The sequence below is a fragment of the Thalia democratica genome, chromosome 8, assembly GCF_965202585.1.
Source record: "Thalia democratica chromosome 8, ktThaDemo2.hap1.1, whole genome shotgun sequence".
In the NCBI taxonomy this organism is placed as follows: Eukaryota; Metazoa; Chordata; class Thaliacea; order Salpida; family Salpidae; genus Thalia; species Thalia democratica.
In genome coordinates, this window is record NC_139172.1 from 41,117,704 (window position 1) to 41,123,703 (window position 6,000).

Sequence of the window (6,000 nt, forward strand, 5' to 3'; positions counted from 1 at the left end):
CTACAAACAGGATGTTTATGGATTTTTTGACCAGCATTAGGTAATAAGTTTTGTTAGAAAATGAGTTCGTGTGAACTATAAACTTGTTTCACCTTACTATTGATTTTTAATTGAACTCAATTTTACTTTACATTTTTTGTGCAGACGCTAATTTGTTTTCTGGTTAGTTTTGTTTCCTAAAATATAATTCGGCAATCTAGGTAGGCTATGAATTATATGTGAAATGTTTTAAAGAAAATTTTTAACAAACGTTTTTTTTTTAAATTTAAATGAACTACGTATCTAAACGATACCATAGTTTAGTAGACAAATAATTTTTTGTGAAGGTTTGTTTACTTATCTAAAATACATACTAGGTATTGTTGTAGATAGTAAACAGAAATAACTATTCGGAACTTCAATGATTGTAAACCTAAATAAAATTTTACATTTGCTTTAATGCGTGGTATGTGGTATGTAATTAATTTTAACTAAAATTTGAAATAATCTAAATACAAAGAAAAATGAGTGTGTATTTTTGGTAATAAAACTTGAACAACTTCAGAATAGGGTTTCAAGCCAAGCAAGCTTAATGCGTGCATAGTTTACCAATTTAATGTACAATCATGCTACACAAATGTTCGATACCCAAGTATATACTTTGTTATAAACTAAGAAAAATTTTATAGAAAACTTTTGTTTAATATTTCTTATAAGTAAACTGCGTTGTTTTTGTTTAGACGCAAAACTAATTTTTTAAATGTAAACACTTTTTTTACTAAATTTATAGCAGTTAATAATTTTTTTTACGTTATTCCAATATTTGAAAATGTGTTGGAACTTTGATTTAAATTTTTTATAACTTTCAAAAATACAAGCTACTAGCATTACTCAAGTCCATCTTTTATTATTAAAATCTAGCTACTTGTTGTTTCACAGTGTGCGTTATAATCCTAACGTAACCAAAAACAATAGGAAGCATTAGTTTTCAGTAAACTTAAGTTTATTATAAGTACTAAGATTAAGTTTTATTATTTTTAATATGCCTCAACGTTGCAATGAAAAATTACACATAAGCTAAACCAAAATAAACACTTTTAAAGCTCTTAGATTAGTGCAATTTTTTTCAAACTGCACAAAAATGTTATTAACAATACGTAATTTAAGCTTGGTAATAATAAACTTTATTTTATTGTTAAGTAAATCATAGTAAGCAGTTTTAATCAAAACTAATTTGTATTAACCAGGCAAAAAGATTAAAACTTATTCTAAGGATTATAAAATAGTTTAGTTATAAAATAAAACAATAATTTTTTTGCTTAAGTGATTAAACCATGTTTAAATGCTAATCTTGTAACTATTTAAAACCTATATAAGCAACCTTCAAAAAACTTAAACACACAAAAAAAATGAACAATGAAAAATGCATTGGAAAAAAAATGTTTGGTATAAATTTTATCAGCATAAAGTTTACAAGTTGGAAACTTTGAAGTTATAATGAATTTTGTTTAGGTCTAACGAAAAACAACATTAAAAGTTTTTATCAGTTGCTTATACTGCTTAGCTTCTTTTATAATTATGTTTTAATTGTGTCAAGTTAGAAACAGGCATTCTTTTTGACAATTTTTGTGTCTTTTAATTAGAGTTCTTTTTAATGATTTATCAACCAAAAAAGTAGAATAATGGTATTTTTCAGGACACATGACGTTCTAGATTAAAATATTTTTCACAAAATTTTTGAAAATGTATAAAACTATCTGCAGCAGACTTTTAGGTATTTAGTTGTACAATCATCTTGAATGTCAGTTTGTTACTTTAGCTAGATTCGACAAATTTGAAAAAACCTTTTACTGTTTACTATTGAATGTCCTAAACCAAAATTAACAAAGTTTCAAAGTTGAACTCTAAATCTTAGGTCAGAACCTTTCAAAGGGAACAGGTTAGATTAGACCTTTTCGCCAGCCACAGTAGTTATGTAATAGTTTACTTGAAAGTATTTAAAAGGGGAAATAAACACATTTGATGCTTCACAGTTTTTCACAAGTAAAACAAATGTAGACTTATTTTATAAAAAGTTTTAACTAGCTTTTTCCATAAAAACTGTTTTTAAGATATAAAGCGTTTTGGGATCAGAATTTTTTGTGTTGTAGGTTGCAGCCTGCCGACCTCTGTTTTAAACGGTCTTTAGTTGAAATAAGCTGTTTAAAGCAAACTTATCATTCAAAAAAGTAACAAAAGTTGGTATCTTGTTAAGTGAAAAGATAACTGAATTAGAAACAAGCTGTTTTTCAAAAAGTAGTCAATAGCTTGCTAAAAAAAAGTTCTATTTGAGGTTTATTTAGAGTTAAGAATATTACACTACATAGTATCAGTGCTACACACATTGTCATGTGTTAAAAAAGCTTATGTGTTAAAAAATAACTTGTAAAAATTAAACTGAAGGTAAAAAGCTTATTTATTCTATTAAATTTGCTGAAAAAATAGTTTTTGTTGAGGTTTTATTAGAGTTCAGACTGTTACACTACTGAGATTCAGCGCCTCACACTTTGTCGTGTGTAAAAGAGCTTTCTGTTGAAAAGTTTAGGTGTAAAAATTAAACTGAAGGTAAATGCTTATTCATTCTACTTAGATATTTATTTACAAATGATTGAGTGCAGAGCACTGAAACGCAGCAGTGTAATAAATTGAGTAAATAGAATAACTTGTTTAAAAAATAACTTGATGTTTACTAGTTACTGTATAGCTTAAGAAACTTTTGATATTTTAGTGACAAAAAAAAAGTTAACCAGCATAGATTTATGTTTAATATAATCTTCAAGTTGTAAGGTAAAGTTTTGGTATTTAAAACTCTTAAATTGTTTTCTGCTGAGGTCTAGAACAAGTACAAACATTAAACTTGTTCAAACTCATACATTTTAGTTTATTTCAATTTTTCATAAAAATTGCTGTTAGTTTGTTTTTTAAAGTCAAATATATTTTTGTTAAAAACAAGCCTTTTACTTGAACGTAAATGTTAGATTACAAATTTTTTATCAAATCAAAAACAGTTTACACTACCATTTTTTTAATACTTTAACCAGTGTCAGTACAGGAAAAACCTATTTTTTTATAAATAACTGTATACAAGTTTTAAAATGAATAAAGTCATACTCATAGCATTTCAACTTTTCTGTTTATTGTTTAATTACTCAAAAAAAAAACTTTTCAGACATTTATAGTAGACAAACCTGAAAACATGATGAAGATTTTCCTCGTAGCGTTGTGCCTTTTCGCGGTGCTCGCGTCCAGCCAGCCAATCAAAAGCGCGAGCAACGAAATCGCGGCCAATGGGAAACCCGAAAACAGCGAAGTGCACTTCAGCTTCGAAGATGACAAAGCAGATGATGAGGAAAATTTTGCGATTGACGAAGAGTTTTCATTCGAAGACGACGACGACCTCGAGTTGATTGAGGATGAGGACGATGATGAAGATGATGAAGACTTTGTGTTCGGAGACGACGACGAAGATTTCGAAGGAGACGAAGAAGAGTTTTCTTTCGAGCACGACGACGACGAGGAGTACCTCGAAGATGAAGAAGATCTCTACGACGAAGATGAGGAGGAGCTCGAGGACATGGAGGAAGAACTCGAGCGTTGGGAGAGAGAGCTCGAGGATTTGGAAGCGGAGGCCGAAGAACTCGAAGATGACGAGGTCTACGATGAAGACCTCGAAGATGACGAGGACCTTTACGACTATGAAGAGGTAGACTACGAGGTTTGGGACGAGGAGGACGAAGACCTCGAGGACTTCGAGGTCGACCCGGAGGAGGACGACTACGAGGACGAAGAGGAGGAAGAGTACGCCGAGTACTACGACGGAGACGACTGGGAGGATTACGAAGACGATGAGGAAGATGATTTTGAGGAGATTGAGGATGAGGATCTTTACGAGGAAGACGATGAGGAGGGAGAGTTCGACGAGGAAGGAAACTACCAGGAGTTCGTGGAAGACCTCGAGGAGTATGACGAAGAAGACGAAGATCTCTACGATGAAGAAGAAGAAGTTTACGGAGAAAACTAAATTTGTTTTGAAGTGCTTTCTGTTTCTATTTAAACATTCAACAGTGAAACACGTATTTATTAACGTTGTGTAAAATTTGCTAAATTTCATGTATAAAATAAACAATAACAACTGCACTGAAGTTTAAGTAGTTTTAATTATTTTTAAGCTTATAGATTAGATTAAGTACCAGTGCTTACAGTATTAAATTAAGTACTATTTTTTAAATAAACTTAAGATGTCTAAATTAAAATTAAATTTAAACCACTTAATTTAGTTTATTTAGCATATAATAAACAGTTATTAAAGTTTTAAAATAATTTTTAGATGTAAAAATAAATAAGCTCTTTCTAAACCTACCAATTACTAAAATAAAGTAAAGTTTTAGACTATTTTACCGTTTAAAAATTAACTTAAACTTTGAACATTTTTTTTACAAGTTTTAACTTTATGTTAATTAGTAGAAAAAACTTTTATTCTTTCTGATAAGATTTACCAAAAAACTACACTTAAACTGCAAAAGAATCAATTTGATTAGTTCTCTTCGAACTTTTTTTTCATTTACAAACAATAAATAAGTGGAATGATTAAAGTTGTAGCAACGATAAACAGTTTAAAAAACCAAATTTAACACTTAGCTTGTCATTTTTGACTTACCTAAAGCAGAGTTGCGAGAAAAAAATATTTCTATTTGTTCAGGAATTCCCTGTTTTTATAGCGAGGCTTTTACAAATGAATGACTTGAAACTTCTACTTTTTTCATCTGTCAAGTGAAAACTAAGCTTGTCAAGTTTAGTCACCAGAGAGTGACAGGTGATCGAAAAGCTGTTAATTCTTGTAAAAAGATTTTTCATTTTAACAGTATGCACGTTAATTATTGCTTTAAGTGACTTAAAATACCTGAAAAATCCATAATATATTCACATGCATAAAAAACTCGAAACAAAAAGTTGTTGAAAAGAAAAATTTTAGCTTCTATAACTTTATAAAAATGATAAATGCGTACTTTAATAAAACAAATTAAAATTTTAATTAAGCAAAACGAAACAAAGTCTAAGTTTATTTTTCAAGTTGCCTTTACTCTTACAACTCGCAGCTTGTTTTTACTGCACAAGTTGCTTTAGGTATGAGGCGGGCAACGTACGACCCGCCAAAGTTTACAAAATTTAAGTGGAATTCTGCACGCGAAAAATAGAAAACTGCGATTGTGTAAGTCTGACCCACAAAACCAAACTTTAAAATTTTGCAAGGTATCATTGGATTTGAAAAGAAGATCAAAAAAAGGTCTTCGGTACAACATACTGTAGAAATAAAACTTACACTAGATATAGTTTTAAAAAATATCACACAGAAAAATAATTTTTCGAAATTGCTCCGGCCCGCCAAAACTAAATTTTACTACTCACGCCTAATATGGTCTGGACATACTTTGACCCCTTTGCAGCTTGTGACCATCTAAATTTCTGTTATGGTCCACTTTGGGAAACCCTGAACAATACTGTTACTTTTTTTTTAAGCAAAAGTATTTTGTTCAGTCTAATCAAAAAAAAAGTTAAACTATAACAAACAAAGATGAAAAATAATTTTACTTAAAAGTTTTGACATAGTTTTTATTGTTTTCTACAAACTAGTCATCTTTAAAAGATGTTATGTAAAGTTTTTTTTTAAATATACGAAAACATGTGGAATTTTTCGATTAAACTACAAACCTCTAACAAAAAGAAACAAGTATAACATTTATCAGTATTTATTTATAAAATATTGTTAAAAAGTATACTTTATAGTTTTAGGCAAGAAAAAACTAAGATTCTTTTATTTGTTTATATGAAAGTTTTTTCTATGATAATTATTTACACTAAAGCTATAATTAAAAAGTATAGTAAAGTAATAAATTTTATCAAAACAATTAATTTTGTAAAACGTTTTTAGCGTATAGTTGTTACAAACTTATTATACAGAATAGAATATATAACCTAAATACT